Genomic DNA, 18,477 nt, shown 5'->3' on the forward strand with positions numbered 1-18,477 from the left:
CGGTCACCAGTGGAGTACCCTGAAGTCACCAGTTTGTCCAGTCCCGTTTAACATCTTCATTAATGATCAGGAAGATGGAGCAGCACACACACTCAGCAAGTTTGTTGATGACACAAAACTGGGAAAAGTGGCAGATACTCCAGGGTGTTGTGCTGTCCTCCAGAGAGGAAGGCAAGAAGGTTACCAAGAGGTCAGTGGGGCAATCACTCTTCTTAAGCCAGAAGTGACAATGCCATATCTGGAGTGCTGTGTCCAGTGAGTCCAGCAAAGGTCCACAAAAATGCTTAAGAGACTGAAAACTCTGTCTATATGAGGAGAGGCTGAGAGAGTTGGGAATGCTGAGCCTGGAAAAGATATAGCTTAGGGAGATCTTACCAATGTGTATAAAAACCCAATAGAAAAGAATGAAGAAGAGGAAGCCAGACTCTTCTTGGTAGTGTCCACTTTTTCTTTTTTTTACTTTCTGTTTTTTAACTTTTTTTTTTTTTAGGAAAAAAGTAGGAAAGTAAGTGAATGGAAACATTGTTTGTTAAAAGACTGGAAACAGAGAGAAAGACACAGAATCACGGAAGGACAGAATGGATGAGGTTGGAAGGGACCTCTGAAGGTTATCTGGTTTAACCCTCCTGCTCAAGCAGGGCCACCTTCAGCAGGTTGCCCAGGATCATGTCAAAGTGGCTTTTGAAGATCTCCAAGAAAGACTCCAAATTGTTGGATCATTCCACTAGGGAGGCTGCCAGTGCAGAATTACAGGCTCTGTACTAGGACCTCTGCTTTCAGCTTATCTATATTCAGGATGCAAAACAGAATAATCCGTGAGGCAGCATTTGTGGCTGATCCTAAGTGTTGAGGGAAGCATGGATGACAGACTGCTGAGGGAGAACAGAATGGCCTTAGGAGACTGTGCTACTTCATAATAAAAGTGGCAGACAAAATTCAGCAGCGGCAAATCTAAAGTGGAGCCTAAGGGAAAACAATCTCAGCTTCACATGTCAAATTATGGCATCTGAGATGATTACCACAAAGAGAGTGAAAGCTTCGACTTAAAAGGGTCTGGTGAAAACGTCATCCTAGTGCTCAGCAGTCAAAAGAGCATACGAAATATTTGGAGCAATTAGGGAAAGAAAATCCAAACCCCAAACTGAACTGCATTATTTGACTGTGCAAACTTTTAATTGCCATGCATCTTGAATGCTGTGTGCAGTTAATGGCCACTGTATCTCCAGAAGGTTACAGAAAAGCAGGAGAAAGTTCAGAAGACGGCAGCAAGGATGACCAAAGGTCCAGATCAGCTTCAATGCAAGGAACAATTTAGTCTCCATTCTGGAAAGGAGACAAATGAGGGCAATGTGGAAGAGGATAATGAAATCACGAGTAGTCTGTGGAGGGTGATTTTGCTCAGCTCTGTGGAGCTGATTTTGTTCATACACTGCCTCTTCTGATATAAAAGATGTATGAAATAAGGCTAACAGAAGCCAAGATCAAAACAAACAAAAGAAGGTGGTACTTCATATGAGGAGCCATGGAACTGAGGAACTCTTTGCCATAGAATGCTGTGGATGCTCAAAATTTACATTGGCTCAAGGGGTAGCTGGATTAGTTCACCTAATAGAAATATTTGAGGATGCCTGAATAGAGGAAACCCCCTCCACCTCATGAACTCTGTGAGTCACAAAGTGTTGGGTCTGGGGGTGTACTGAGGTGAAAACCTTATGAAACATGCTTTTCCTGTTCTTCCACACCTTCCTGTGCATCTATTTGTATTCACTCTTGGAGGCTGATGCAAGACTAGAGGGAGTCTTGAGCTTTCTCAGTATGGCTGATTCCAAGAAAACTTTTGTGGCTATTTGCTTCATGTTCTTCAGTCCTTCAGCAACTCTCATGACAAAATTAATACCAGAACAAGATACAGATTCTAGTCATTTCTTCCTTCTTCATGCATCAGGGATATCAAGGACAATATGAAGGGCTTCTTCAAATACATCAGTAGAAAAATGAAGACTGAGAAAATGTAGGCCTGCTGCTGAATGGGGTGGGTGCCCTGGTGACAAAGGATACAGAGAAGGCAGAGTTGCTGAATGTCTTTTTTGCTTCAGACTTTACTGCAAAGATCAGCCCTCAGGAATCTCAGACCCTGGAGACAAGTTGGGAAGCCCGGAGAAAGGAGGACTTTCCCTTGGTCAAAGAGGATCGGGTCAGAGATCATTTAAGCAAACTTGACTTCCACAAATCCATGGGCCCTAATGGAATGCACCCACAGGTGCTGAGGGAGCTGGCCGACATTACTGCTAGGCCACTATCAATCATTTTTGAAAGGTCATGAAGAACAGAAGTGCCCAAGGACTGGAAGAAAGCCAATGTCAAGCCAGTCTTCAAAAAGGACAAGAAGGAGGAACCCGGCAGCTACAGGCCTGTCAGCCTCACCTCCATCCCTGGAAAGGTAATAGAACAGCTCATCCTGGAGGTCATCTCCAAGCATGTGGATGATAAGAAGCTGATCAGGATAAGTCAGCATGGATTCACCAAGGGGAAATCATGTTTAAACAAATCTGATAGCCTTCTATGATGAGATGACTAGCTGTGTAGATGAGGGGAGAGCAGTGGATGTGGTCTACCTTGACTTCAGCAAGGCTTTTGACACTGTCTTCCATAAAAATCCTCATAGACAAGCTCAGGAAGTGCAGCCTTGATGAGTGGACATTGAGGTGGATTGGTAATTGGATGGATGGCAGAGCTCAAAGGGTTGTGCTTAGTGGTGTGGAGTCTAGTTGGAGGCCAGTAGCTAGTGGTGTCCCCCAGGGGCCAGTACTGGGTCCAGTGTCGTCCAACCATGGTAGTCAGGCAAAGTCCCTGGTGACTGGAAAAAAGGAAACATCACTCCCTTTTTAAAAAAGGGTACAAAGGAAGACACGGGGAACTACAGACCAGTGAGCCTCACCTCTGTGCCTGGCAAGATCATGGAATGAATCCTCCTGGAAGCAATGTTAAGGCACATGCAGGACAAGGAGGTGATCCGAGACAGCCAGCATGGCTTCACCAAGGGCAAATTGTGCCTGACCAATCTGGTGGCCTTCTATGATGGAGTGACTGCATCAGTCAACAAGGGAAGACTGACTGATGCCATCTACTTGGATTCTGTAAGGCCTTTGACACAGTGCGACACCCTGCCGCACACTGGAACAGGCTCCCCAGGGATGTAGTCACAGCACCAAGCCTGTCAGAGTTTAAGAAGCATTTGGACTGTGCTCTTAGTCACTTGGTCTGAAATTTTGGGTAGACCTGTGTGGTGCTAGGAGTTGGACTTGATGATCCTTATGGGTCCCTTCCAACTTGGGATATTCTATGATTCTATGATTCTATGGTCCCACATGACACTCCAATCTCTAAGTTGGACAGATATGGATTTGAAGGGTGGACCATCCGGTGGATAAGGAATTGTCTCAAAAGCTGGACCCAGAGAGTAGTGGTGAATGGATCTATGTGCAGGTGGAGATCAGTGATGAGTGGTGTACCTCAAGGTTCTGTCTTGGGACCAGTACTTTGCAATATCATCATCAATGACATAGAGGATGTCAAGTGTACCCCCAGCAAGTTTGCTGATGATGCCAAGCTGAGTGGTGTGATTGATACCAAAGAAGGAAGAGATGCCATTCAAAGGGGCTGGAGAAGTGGACCCATCTGAACCACATGAGGTTCAACAAGTCCAAGTGCAAGGTGCTGCACCTGGGTCAGGGCAATCCCAGACAGGAGTACAGACTGGGAGAAGAACACATTGAGAGCAGCCCTGAAGAGAAGGACTTGGGGATTCTGTTGGATGAAAAGCTCAACATAAGTTGGCAGTGCGCTCTTGCAGCCCAGAAAGCCAACTGCATCCTGGGCTGCATCAACAGAGGTGTGACCAGCAACTTGAGGGAGGTGATTGTCCCCTTCTACTCTGCCCTTGCGAGGCCCCACCTGGAGTGCTGCATCCAGGTTTGGGGCCCCTAGCACAAGAAAGATGGAGAAGGACTCTTTACTTGGATAGATAATGATAGGACAAGGGGGAATGGTCTTAAACTAAAAGAGGATAGATTTATACTAGACCTTAGGAGGAAATTCTACACTGTAAGGGCAGTGAGGCACTACTACAGGTTGCCAAGAGAAGTTGTGAAAGCCCCATCCCTGGAGGTGTTCAAGGCCAGACTGGATGGGGTCTTGGCCAACCTGATTTCTGTCAAAGTCCCTCTGGATGGCATCCCTAACCTCCAGCGTGTCGACTGCACCACACAACGTGGTGTCATTGGCAGACTTGCTGAGGGTGCACTCAACCTCACTGTCCATCTCACCAACAAAGATGTTAAATAGTGCCAGTCCCAATACTGACCCCTGAGGAACACCACTCGCTACTGATCTCCTCTTGGGCATTGAGCCATTGACTGCAACTCTTTGAGTACGACCATCCCCCCTATGTGGTCCATCCATCAAATCCATGTCTCTCCAATTTAGAGTCACCATACCAAAGCAAGTGTTTTGTTTTGTTGTTGTACAGAGGCCTAATACCATGTTTTCATAGGCTAAGGCATCAGATTTCCCTGGATGAATAGCCACTTGGAAAAGATGATACATTTAGAATCTATAGAAATGGGAAAGACACTGATTTTTACACCTGAGAAACATGGTATCAAAAACAGAGGTGCTACTAGGAATAAGGATATGGAAATGATAATTTCTCAGATTAAAACAATTAGATTTATTTTTAATTTAGTTCTTACTAAATCTCCTCATCTCCTCTCCATCCCAGAAGGAAGGAATGGGCATATGTATCTGAAGCAATTGTTAATGGAGGCAATTTTTAACCAGTTCTGCCACATTAGAGGTGAAATATTTGGTAAATACCAAATGCATTATCTATATTTAAGAAAAAGTATTTTGAACAATTATAGGTCTGTTAGCTTGCCTGTAACAGAATGCACAACGGTCCTGGATGGAATGCTAAGAAAGAGATCAATTTAACTCAAATGCAGAATACAAACTTTTAACAGCCCAAGTAATTAACAATATGAACAAGCTAATCGTGTGAATTTCTGGTCATTGGTAATGTCTGAATCAAAATCTGTTTGTGTGTCCCTTCCCTTCCCTTCCCTTCCCTTCCCCTTCCCTTCCCTTCCCTTCCCTTCCCTTCCCTTCCCTTCCCTTCCCTTCCCTTCCCTTCCCTTCCCTTCCCTTCCCTTCCCTTCCCTTCCCTTCCCTTCCCTTCCCTTCCCTTCCCTTCCCTTCCCTTCCCTTCCCTTCCCTTCCCTTCCCTATTCAGTTACATTACTATGGATTGAAAAAAACAAAACAAAACAAAACAAAACAAAAAATGGTAATTAAGCTGTAATTATGGGATCATGACTGCTTTTGGCATGTCAAATCTGTATCCTGCAAATAGAAAAGGAGGCAATTGCGAAAGGAAAATAGGTAATTTCTAAGTGGCACAATTCCCCTAGATCATGTAAAACTGAAGCAAATGAAAAAGGAAAGGAGAAAATATACCTCACTGGTATATTAATATTAGATAATAAAAACATGTTTTTGTTTTTGAAGTAAACTAAGAACAAAATAAATCCAGCATAGGGCAATCTGTTATGTGGCTATAGTTAAACTGTTAATGATGTCAAGAAGGAATAGTTGTTCAGTTATTTTTTTTCTATGTGTGAAATATGAGATGAAAATATAAGGTGATAAACAGTGGTCTAACAATAACATTTTTTTTTAAATCGACTGACCAGTCATTTGCACCTCTCAGTCTAAAGAAGCTCGAGGAGGAAATATCTTTGGTTCACTGACCTTGCTTGAGCAAGGAGCTTTCACAAGACGACCTCAGAGGACCCTCCCTTCTCTATGATTCTGTGGTTCTGTAATGAAGGGAAAAAATAATCTTAAACAACTTAAGCATTCTCCATTCATCAGGCATCAGGCAAATCTGAAAAAAAAGTGTTCAAAGTAAAATTATGTGAGAAAGGGTCACAATAACAGAGAAATCAGAAGAATACATTTTTTTTTACTTTAGTAGATGATTGCTCATCCCTGTAATTCCACCAGCAATTTGAGTATCATTTCTAACTCTTCAGAAGTGTATTACCATAGCAAGTGTAACACAGTGAAACTGCACTAATTTCATTAAAGCAAACTATTTATCCAAGAAATGGCTGAAGCTTAACTTTCAGGTGTTCTTTCTCCTGCCACCATCTCCAGTAATCACTATGATTTTAACAGTCTAGGCCTACACGGGAGGTATCTCTGTGATGAAAACACAGACGGCTTTTTTTTTAAGCTGTCTGGAAGATTAGATGACTTACACAAGAAAAACTTCACAGCATTTCTCAGGAGCTTGCGTGTTTGCGTTATACAAAAGGGAGAGCTGGTAGATGTATGCTTATATATAAAAATAATACCCATATGTATATAAACATATTATTCTAATATATATTTCATATATTATAAACATATTATATATATTACTAATCATAGAATTATAGAACCAAAGAAGGCTTGGGTTGGAAGGGCCTTAAAGATCATCTAGTTCCAACTCCCCTGCCATGGCCAGGGATGCCACCCAGTAGATCAGGTTGCCCAGGGCCTCGTCCAACCTGGTCTTGAACACCTCCAGGGATGGGGCAGCCACAGCTTCTCTAGGCATCATGCTAATCATGTTAAGTTAAACCAAAGATCCTGCATATCAGGAAGAGGTTCTTCACCAAGAGGGTGGTCGTACACTGGAACAGGCTCCCCAGGGACGCAGTCACGGCACCAAGCCTGTCAGAGTTTAAGAAGCGTTTGGACTGTGCTCTTAGTCATATGGTCTGAATTTTTGGGCAGACCTGTGTGGTGCCAGGAGTTGGACTCAATGATCCTTGTGGGTCCTTTCCAACTCAGGATATTCTATGATTCTATGACTCTATGATTCTAGTACTTTCCCAGGACTGTCATATCTGATGTGCATATCCATACTCATCAAGACAGCATATCCAACTTCAGTCACCTACAAAACATAGGGACTCATAGTGGCTTTAGGATCCTCTACCATAATAATGTGACAGAATGAACAATATGTAGCTTTTAGAAGCCTGGAATTCTGAGAAACATTATCCTTCCCCTCCATTCCACACAACTATAGGTTTTCTGTTTTGTGCTTGTTGATTCTTTATTTCTCAAGTAAAGAAGCAAAATATAAGGCTTGTTTATCATTTACAGAAAATTAATGCGTCTGACAGTACAGATTACAATGGGAAAGCAAAAACAAAGCAGAGAAAGGATCTAACAAAGATAATGTGAACCACTAACAGATAATGGCAACAAGATGGAGAATTAGCATAGGAAGAATGAAAAAGTAGGAGCAGCATGTAAACAAAAACGCTCCCCCCCAAAGCATTTGAAAAATACTGATCAGATAATTTTCATACCAGGAACCTAAAGTGCTTGACTACCAGGCTACACTGAAGAAAAACAGGATGGTTGCAAGGCAAGGCATGAAAATGAAGACAAGAGCATCTTCCACATGCTTGAAACATTCCCTGCTAGGTTATGAACTGCAGTAGCCCAGGTTGTACATTAGTCTTTACGATGTCTTAGAAGGACAATACCAGAATGTCATGTCACCTCAGCTGAGAGATGGAAGAAAGGTGAGAAAAGCCTACTGTGCTTCCCTTCCATTTCTAATTGGTGTTTGCTTCTCTATTGCTTCAAGCCTGAGAGAGGAAGTCCTTTCTTCCTAGGAGCAGGTCCATTCTGGGTCTTACTAAGAACTCCTCTTATCCTCCAACAAAGACCCCTTTCTCTTGGGGTAAGAACATGCTCCTTTCCTGCAGCCCTTCTTGCTGTAATGGACTGGACTGGGACTGCACTGTTCATCAACTCCTGCAATAGTACAGCAGGCTGGTTGCTTTGTACTGATGAGAGATAATTAAAACCTTCCCTGGTATTGCTTTCTCCACTCAGAATAGAAAGTGCCTCCCTCTCCATTGCGAAAACCATTCCCAGCTCAGAACAAAGGCCAGAAGTTTCTGGCAAGTAGAGATCTCACCACAAGAAAGCAGGGCCTAACATAATTTATACTGTTTCCTCCCTTGCCATCTATGTGTGGGGCCCCAATGTGATGACATCCTGGTTCAGATGCTATAAACAAGGCCAAATTCATGGACCAGAGACTCCTGGAAAATGGCTAGATGTGTGTTAGGTTACGAGTTCCTGGGAGCAAAGATAATAGTGAAGCTGATAAAGGAAAGGTGAAGAAATGGGGCTTAAGACACTGGAGAGATACTTTTCCTTTGCTAGTGCAGTTCATCTGATCTTCTTATAAAGAAATTGGTGAATGTGATTCTAGTTTTAACACCACGTGGACGAGAAGATCTGAAGTGGGGAAAGCAACACCATGTCTGATGGAAAATGTGCCAACATGCTGCTTCCTGAAACATCAGGAGATTGGCAAGAAATAGTCATCTGTTAGAGGAACATGGAAGGCATCGTACTTAGAACGCTGACAAAATTTACTCACAGTCCAAATCCAGATCGGACTTGACTTTCTGAAAGCCCCACTGTGGATACAAAGATAACTTTACAATCATTTCAAAACTAAAGAGACTGTGTGCCTTCATTCTCTGATTAAAAGGGAGGTCTCAAACCAGAACTCCTTACAATTTAAAACCAGAATGGGTTTAAGTGCTGATCTCAGAACACTGACATTATGCCAGCAATTATTCATAGAATCATAGAATCACTCAGGCTGGAAAAGACATCAGGCTGGAAAAGATCATCTAGTCCAACCTTTAACCTAGTACTGACAAGTCCACGCCTAAACCATGCTACTAAGTTCTACATCCAGACGTTTCTTGAAGACCGCTAGGGATGGTGACTCAACCACTTTCCTGGGCAGCCTATTCCAATGCCGTATAACCTTTTCAGTAAAGAAATTTCTCCTAACATCCAAACAAAGCCTCCCCTGGCACAGTTTGAGGCTATTTCCCCTCATCTTACCACTTGGTGCTTGGGAGAAGAGCCCAGTCCCAACCTCGCTACAACCTCCTTTAAGGTAAATATAAAGTACAATAAGGTCTCCCCCGAGCCTTCTTTTATCCAAGCTAAACAACCCCAGCTCCCTCGGCTACTCCTCCAAAGAATTGTTCTCTAGACCCTTCACCAGCTTCGTTGCCCTTTCATTGGACATGCTCTAGCACCTCAATTTCCTTCTTATAGTGAGGGGTCCAAAACTGAACACAGTATTTGACGTGTAGCCTCGCCAGAGCCAAGTAAAGAGGGACAATCACTTCCCTATTCCCCCTGATCACGCTATTTCTGATACAAGCCAGGATGTCGTTGGCCTTCTTGGCTACCTGAGCACACTGCTGGCTCATATTCAGCCAGCTATCGACCAATACCCCCAGGTCCCTCTACGCCAGGCAGCTTTCCAGCCACTCTTCCCCCAGCCTGTAGCGTTGTATGGAGTTGTTGTGCCCCAAGTGCAGGAACCGGCACTTGGCCTTGTTGAACTTCATACAGTTGGCCTCAGCCCATAGGTCCAGCCTATCCAGGTCCCTCTGCAGAGCCCACCTCCCCTCAAGCAGATCAACACTTACGCCTAACTTGGTGTCGTCTGCAACTTATTAAGTGTGCACTCGATCCCCTTGTTCAGGTCATTGATAAAGATATTGAAGAGAACTGGCCCCAATACTGAGCCTTGGGGGACACCACTCTTGCCTCCAGCTGGATTTAACTCCATTCACTACAACTCTTTGAGCCCAGCCAACCAGCCAGTTTTTAATCCAATGAAGCATACACCCGTCCAAGCTTTGAGCAGCCAGTTTCTTCAGGAGAATGCTGTGGGAAATGTATATTTCATTACACCAGTGAAATATACATAAGTAGTACCAATCATCCTTTGTACATGATATTTCAGCCTGAAGAAGAGAAGGCTCCAGTGAGACCTCATTGCAGCCTTTCAATACTTAGAGGGTCCTATAAAAAAGATGGAGAACAAATTTTTACTTGGGCAGATAATGATAGGACAAGAGGGAATGGTTTTAAACTAAGAGGGTAGATTTAGATTAGATATTCAGAAGAAATTCTTTACTATGATGGTGGTGGGGCAGTGAAACAGGTTGCCCAGAGAAGTTATGAGTGCCCCATCCCTGCAAGTTGTAGTGGGTTTACGTGGCAAGGTTTTGGTAGGAGGGGGGCATAGGGGTGGCTTCTGTGAGAAGGATCTAGAAGCTGCCCCATGTTTGGTAAGGGCCCCACTGCTGACCAGAGCTGAGCCAATAAGTGATGTTGTTTTGCGCCTCTGTGAGAGCATATTTAAGACAGGGAAAAAAGAACGCTGCGTCACATAGCAGCTGGGAGAGTGCGAGGAGTGAGGAACACTGCCTTGTGCCTTGCAGGCACCAAGGTCAGTGAAGAAGGAGGGGAGAGGTGCTCCAGGTGCCGGAGCAGAAGTCCCCTGCGGCCTGTGGTGAGGACCATGGTGAAGCAGGATGTCCCCCTGCAGCCCATGGAGTACCACGGTGGAGCAGGGTTCCATGCTGCAGCCCGTGGAGGAGACCACGGTGGAGCAGGTGGACCTGCACCGATGGAGGCTGCGGCCTGTGGAAGACCCCTGCTGGAGCAGATTCTGGGCCGGACCTGTAGCCCATGGAGAGGAGATCACGCAGGAGCAGGTGAGCTGGCAGGAGCTGATGCCCGTGGGGGACCCAGGTTGGAGCAGTTCGCTCCTGAGGGATGGACCCCGTGGTACGGACCCATATCTGGAGCAGTTCTTGAAGAGCTGCTGCCTGTGGGCAGCCCACGCCAGATCAGTTCACCAAGGACTGCATCCCATGGGAGGGACCCCACAGCACAGGGGACGAGAGTGACTGAGAAGGAGCGGAAGAGAAGAAGCGCTATAGACTGACCATAACCCCCATTCCCCCGTTCCCCTGTGCCGCTCGGGGGGAGGAGGTGGAAGAGGGTGGATGGGGGGGAAGGTGCTTTGGGTTTCTTTCCTTTGTTTCTCACTTCTCTAGCTTGTTAGTAATAAGCAATAAATCTTACTATCTCCCTATGCTGAGTCTGTTTTGCCCGTCACGATAATTACTGTACGATATCCTCATCCTTATCTCAACCCTTGAGCCCTTTTCACTGTATTTTCTCCCCATTCCTCTTTCAGGAGGGGGAGTGAGAGAGCGGCTGTGCTGGAGCTCGGCTGCCCACCCGAGTAGAACCAACACAGTTTAAGGCCAGGTTGGATGGGGCCTTGAACAACTTGGTCTACTGGAAGGTGTCCCTGCCCGTGGCGGAGGGGCTAGAACTAGATGATATTTAAGGTCCCTTCCAACCCAAGCTATTCAAAGATTCTGTGATTCTGTGACATTGCCCTTTTTATGTACTCTTCAAAATAGATTTTGGTCTAGCTATATTATCTAGTTATATCATCAAACTGAGAACTCATATTCTATTGGTCATCTAATGCAATCAATAAATCCTTTAATTCCTGCTTTCCAGGACACAGCTACCACTCTGTAACCATGACCTGCTTTGTGGGACTCCCATTGAAATAACCCTGATGGATGACAATTATCCGCTGTTACATACAGAAACATATTTTAAACCAAAAGTTTAAAAACACTGCTCAGTGTTTCATCAGCTCTTAGAATCATAGAATCTCCTGAGTTGGAAGGGACCCATAAGGATCATTGAATCCAACTCCTGGCACCACACAGGTCTACCCAAAAATTCAGACCATATGACCAAGAGCATAGTCCAGACACTTTCTTAAACTCCGACAGGCTTGGTGCCGTGATTATGTCCCTGGGAAGCCTGTTCCAGTGCGTGACCACCCTCTCGGTGAAGAGCCTTTTCCTGATATCCAGCCTGAACCTCCCGCCTGAACCACAGCTTGACATCATTCCCACAGGTCCTATCGCTTGCCACTAAAGAGAACAGATCGGTGCTTATCCTTCCACTCCCCCTCGTGAGAAAGCTGTAGACAGTGATGAGGTCTCCCCTCAGCCTCCTCTTTTCCAGGCTGAACAGGCCTAGTGACCTCAGCTGCTCCTCAAATGTCTTACCCTCTAAGCCCTTCACTATCTTAGTAGCCCTTCTCTGGACATTCTCCAATAGTTTCACGTCCTTTTTGTACTGTAATGCCCAGAACTGCATACAGTACTCGAGGTGAGGCATCACCAGCGCAGAGTAGAGCGGGACAATCCCTTCCCTAGACCGAATAGCAATGCCATGCTTGATGCACCCCAGGATTTGGTTGGCCCTCCTGGCTGCCAGGGCACACTGCTGGCTCATATTCATCTTGCTATCAACCAAAACTCCCAGATCCCTCCCTGTAGGTCCAGCGTCTCATCTTCCAGTCTGTACGTATAGCCAGGGTTGCCTCGTCCCAGGTGCAGGACCCAGCCCTTGCTCTTGTTAAACTTCATGTGGTTGGTGATTGCCCAGCTCTCCAATCTGTCCAGATCTCTCTGCAAGGCCTTTTGACCCTCAACAGAGTCAACAACTCCTCCAAGTTTAGTATCATCAGCAAATTTGCTCAAAAGACCTTCTAGCCCTACATCCAAATCATTTATAAAGACATTGAAGAGAACTAGCTCTAAAATGGAGCCTTGGGGGACCCCACTAGTGACCGGCCACCAGCCTGATACGGTCCCATTTACCACAACCCTTTGAGCCCTGCCCGTCAGCCAATTGCTCACCCATCGTATAATGTTTTTGTTTAGCTGTATGCTGGACATTTTGTTGAGTAGGATCCTATGGGAAACTGTCAAAAGCTTTACTGAAATCCAAAAAGATCACATCAGCTGGTTTCTCTTGATTGACGAGACGGGTGATCTTATCATAAATCAAGTTAGTCAAACAGGACCTACCCCTCGTGAACCCATGTTGGCTGGGACCAATGACCGCATTGTCCCCCAGGTGCACTTCAATAACTTCAAGGATAATCTTCTCCATAATTTTACCAGGTACTGAAGTCAGACTGACAGGCCTGTAGTTACCAGGGTCTTCTTTCTTGCCCTTCTTGAAAATTGGTACATTTGCCAGCTTCCAGTCTACTGGGACCTCTCCAGATTCTCAAGATCATTGAAAAATAATTGAGAGGTCCCACAATGACATCAGACAGCTCTCTGAGCATCCTGGGATGAATCCCATCCGGACCCATGGACTTGTATGGATGCAGGTGGAGCAGCAAATCCTGCACACGTTCAGGGTCGATTAGGAGTTTATCATTCCCGCCGCCATGGTCTTCCAGCTTAGGACTCCCAGGGTCCCAAGGCCCATCATCGGCTTTGAAGGCAGAGGCAAAGAAGGCATTAAACGTCTCTGCTTTGCCTATGTCCTTGCCCGTGAGGTAACCTTCCCCATCAAGTAGCGGACCTATGTTTTCTTTGATCCTCCTTTTTCTATTCACATATTTAAAAAACAAACAAACAAACAAAAACAACCTTTTTATTGTCTCCCACAGACCTGGCCAGCTTCAACTCTAATTGGGCTTTGGCCGCACAAATTTTCCCCCTACAAATGCAAACAGCATCCCTGTATTTCTTCCATGTTGCCTGACCCTACTTCCAGCAGCCATACACTTCCTTCTTCTGCTTAAGCTCCAGAAGAAGATCCCCGGTCAGCCAAGCCAGCCTTCTGCCCCGCCTGCTTGACTTCCAATATCTTGGAATTGCCTGATCCTGTGCTTTTAGGAGGCAGTGCTTAAAGATTGACCAGCACTGATGAACACCAATGCCTTCAAAAGCAGCTCCCCAGGGGACCTCGCTAACTAGTACCCTGAGCAGCCTAAAGTCTGCTCTCCCCATACCCAGGGCTGAAATTTTGGTGGCAGTTTTCCTCCTGTCACCAAAAATTTTAAACTCAAACGCTTCATGGTCAATATGACCAAGACGTCTGCCAATTGCCACATCCCCCACAATATCCTCTCTATTCTCCAGCAACAGATCTAGGAGGGCACCTTTCCTAGTTGGCTCCCTTAGCACCTGCACAAAGAAGTTGGTCTTCATACACTACTGCCAAATACCTTATCGAAATCCTGTATCTGTCTCTAACGAGCCAAAATTCCTTTATTTTTTTCTCATGTTCTCCATCTTGCAAGTAAGAAAATTGTTATTACCTCCATTCTACAGATGGGAAAATTTGATACAGAGATTTGAGGAGGAAACAATGTAACAGACAGATATTTGAAGGCTTTCTCACCAGAGAAATTATGAAACAGACAGTTTCATTTTTGCACTTGGAGAGAAGCACAAGGCAGTGTCCTTGTCTCTAAAATACAAAGTGAGTTTGGAGATGCTCAGGTCTGACGATTAAAGCGGCTGGTGGAGCAACACCCCCATACATCAGGACTGTAAACAAAGGCAGAAAGGTTACTTCTGAAACTTCCCTAAACAGAAATTGGAGTCCAATCTTGCTCATACCTTTTTGAAAAACGTCACACTGCGCAATAAATGAGTTTGAGCTGTTTAGAGAGAGAAAGCAAATTGAGAAGGTGTGATAAGGTCTTTGAATAGCATAAACATAAGTGGAATGCAGCAAAAAATGCCATATTAGTTTATCAAAAGTATCATGGGTGCTTTGCCACAATCCATGTTTATTCACAAAATGTCCAGAGAATCACCGAATGTGAATACAACAGACATATTTGGTAATGTATTACTTAAAATGGTGAAAGCAGCAGGTAGTATAGGAACTCTAATGGTGGGTTATGAGATGAGGAGTGCCTCCCACCAAGAAGACAAAAGCCAGAGTGGGGGGTCAGTATCACTTGCTGTGAAGCATACAAGCATCTTCCTGCAAAGAGAAGACTTCAAGACATTTTTCAGCCAGCTTAGGTATTTTTTAAGAAAAACTGACCACAGCATTGCCTGAGATCAAGCTTTTGTCCTTCATTATGGAATGGACAATATAATTTAATGAAGTTCTAAATTATTAGAAAGGATATTTTAAAAGACCACAATATTGCATGGGAATAAAACAGGGAAGCAAACCTCCTAGCATATCAACATATCTCCACTGGCATTACAAACACACTTATTCTCTTGCTCAGAAATGTATAATGCTTGTATAGTTAATGACAACCATTGCTCCCTCTCACAGTGTGTAGCAACCTTCCACCATTTTGCCCAGGGCTGATACTGTATTAAGGGTACAACAATTTCACAAGATTTGCCATTTTCATCCTATAAATATCAGTGCACTTGTAATTGCCCAAGATCCCTTGGTCCAAGATCTCTGCAAAACAAAAACAGAAGAAAAACAAAACCATACCTCAACATTCTTTGTCCTCACATCTCCTCAGCCAGTTCTTTTCACCCTCCTTGTCAATTCACAAATCTTCATCCATTATAACACTGCTGCAAATATTCTCTCTCCATGCTAGTATAGCTACATTTCTACCTTAGTTCCCCCTTCTCTACTGCAGTTTCTACAAGGTAATAAAGCACACTACTTCTTTTGTCTTTTAAGAGCCCTCATAACTGTCCTGTGTGCTTCTTAACTTGTCACAAGACATAGGATAACTATTTCTTCTCTCCTTTTTCATCGTCTCTGTCATTAGTATCTATTGGTATCTTCTGAACTTCATTCCATAATTCTTTTTGAAGAAGAGAAAAGATTTCGCTGAGCACTACAGTGAAAAAAATCACAGTATCTTCCTTGGCAGCAGATTATTCTGGATTATAATGTACTGTTCTGGTTCTTTTTTGAAATTCTTAAAAATGACTAGGAGTTGGCTCCTGTAATTGTAGCTTGTTTTGTTAATCATTGTCTTTGATAACCCAGTTGTATTTTGTTAAGTATTTAGGTTGTATGCTCAAGTGTTGCATGTGTATACGTATAGGACTTAGAAGTTACGGTTAGAAGTTATGGTCTCTAAATTTTGCCATATTGGCCTTAGCCTGACAAGGCCTTGCGCTGTCGCTGAGACCTCTCTGTGATATTACATTATAATAAAATGATTGAGATCCGAGATTCATACCATATGTTCTCCAGGATCTTATCATGTTGCCCTAGATTAGCAGATGAGCCCAGCCCTTCCCTGTTGCAGTGACTGGGAGCAACAGGACAATATAGGTAATGTAAGAATCAAGTATTTTAACTAGCAATGTTGTTCATGCACAGTCCTACTGGATAGCACAAGGCAGATGTGTAACCATTTTACCATTCCTAGAGCTGCTTCGCAGATGCAAGCTGACACAGAGACTGTGCTGCAACTGATAACCTGCAGCATGCATCCAAGTGATTAAAATGGCAGGACAAATAAGGGAAAATGCTTCACTGTAGATCAGAAGCACATATTTTGTGTTGCTCAGTCAGTCCATGGAGAGGCCCCAACGTCTTTGGACCACCTAGAACTGACGCCAGAGCCTTGACTCATGTTGATATAGTGCACCGTTCTGTGGGAGACAACACCTCCCATTTACCTCTTTTCTTGGTGATGCTGATGCCCTGCAACTTATGCTCCGTATATCCTGGCCGTGCTTCTCCCTCTAGAGCACTCAGTTACTCATCTGGGGCTCTCTGACGTCAGCTCTGAGGTCAGGCAGGCAGGGCCACGCCTGTCCCTTGCCTGCTCCCAAACAAAAGACTATAGATAGCTGCTGCAGCAAATGCTTTTCATTATGCGCTCCCCTCTCCTCAGACCGCCCGCCTGGCTGGGGGTGGGAGCAGCATGGGGCCCCGAGATGCTTGTGCTGCTCTGCGATGTGTTTTATGTTAAAGGGGGTGGGTTGTGCATTCCTCACAGGCTTTGAATGTCATGCAGAGCCCCAGGGGAATCCTCAAAGGAGTGGAAGGAGAGAGCAGGCGGGGAAGGTTGCCCATGCACATCAGGATGAGGCATCCCTCCCCCGTGTCAGCCTGCAAAGATGTCCAAACCAGAGGGAATCACAGAATTGTAGGTGTTGGAAGGGATCTCCAAAGATGTGGCAGTGCTATGGCAGCACACCCTCTGCACACAGCATCCATCCCCTCTCAGAAATGCATTTAAAAGCCTTCTACTTCCCACCAACAGAACTTGCTTAGCTAAGCTTAGTCTGGCAAAACACAGACCAAGTGGTGATAAATTAGTCTGCTTGTACACTTGGAGTCAGTGCCAGAAAGGTAAAGGAACCATTTCAGATTAAGACTAACCGTGAATCTAGATGGATATACGATGGCTATTAATACATGCAACAAGAAGTCTGGATGAGTTTTCTAGCTATTACAGCGATCAGGCTCTAAAACATCTTTGCAAAGTAAGAAAGAGATAGAAGCAAAAATCCCAGTTGCTTCTAAACTAGAGCCTGATAAAATTAAGAGTGATTACAGGATTTTATACCTGTGGTGGATAGGGTTTGGACACAAAGGCCCAAGAATGGCTGCACACCATCTTCTCTTCCTTCACCACAGAAATCCAATAAAGAGCCTCCCCTCATGGAGTATGCATGCGGTACCTTGTCCTAAGGACAGGAAACTAATCTCCCAGTCCCCCTACCCCTCAAAGCTATTTGGGTCTGTCTTCTTGTGTTAAACCCAAGATGTCCACTTCATGTTTCAGTGTCTTTTCACAGAGCTTGCACAGAAGATTATGGATATAGAAACGTAGGACTGGAAAGGACTTTCTGGGACAGCTGGATGCAGTAAATTGAGTAGCCATTCCCCAACTTGCTGCCAAGCATTTTTTTCCATCATCATTCTCAGGATGCTTGTAGAATTAGAAATACTGCAGGACCTGAAGTGCCAGCAGGATGGGCTAGCATTCCCTCTGAGTGTTAACTGCAACTAAATCAAAATATCATCTCCAGATTCTAGAAACATGACAAGCCCAACAAAATGATGAACAGCTACCAAAAAGGGAACCTGGAGGGAAGGAAAGCCTTGATCTCTGCAGAAACTGTGCATACTTCTAGAATACAAACACACGTATGGGAGCTACGGGCTACTTCGAGTATGCCAGGAATCACCTAAGAGGTAACACTAATAAAATAAACCTCAGAAAAAAATTTACACATGGTTGTTGATAAAATGCTAACAGTGGGTTGAGGGTTGAGCTGGGACATGGGACCCAGTCAGAAATATGCATACTGATCATTCTCTGTAAAAGTGACATTTTCAGATTCTAACTTATTGAATGCACAATATACTAATTTGTGGAGTCAAATATATAGAGAGAGACATTGAGTAGGATGCAAGCACAGTACTCGTGACACCTAAAAGCTCAGGCTACCGTGGCTCTTCTAGAACTCCTAGCACAAGCCCTGAAGAGAAACAACATGGAACATTCACCTCCTCTACCACAGACTCCCCCGTGCCCCTGCCTGTCTGTCGTGAAGACTGCCAGATTGTGAGCCCCCAAGAAGCTATGTCCCAAAACACGTGCAGTCGCCGGTGTCAGTTCCAACTCAAGCGCCGCACGGAGTTCCGCACCGCTCCAGCGAGCTCTGCGCCCCGCCGGGGAGCTCACCGCCCCGCGCGGAAAGCTCAGCAGCGCGCCAG

At 44.8% G+C, this 18,477-nt stretch overlaps 1 protein-coding gene across 2 annotated transcripts in view; it reads right to left on the bottom strand.

Annotated features, from left to right (window-relative positions):
* DCHS1 (dachsous cadherin-related 1) overlaps positions 1–18,477 on the bottom strand; it is an 84,464-nt gene that overhangs the window by 65,599 nt on the left and 388 nt on the right. For both annotated transcript variants that reach the window (XM_040544694.1, XM_040544695.1), the window contains exon 2: positions 5,809–5,876. The gene's annotated coding sequence lies outside the window, so the exon portion shown is untranslated. The remainder of the gene's footprint in view (positions 1–5,808; positions 5,877–18,477) is intronic.

This window comes from Cygnus olor, chromosome 1, assembly GCF_009769625.2.
Source record: "Cygnus olor isolate bCygOlo1 chromosome 1, bCygOlo1.pri.v2, whole genome shotgun sequence".
In the NCBI taxonomy this organism is placed as follows: Eukaryota; Metazoa; Chordata; class Aves; order Anseriformes; family Anatidae; genus Cygnus; species Cygnus olor.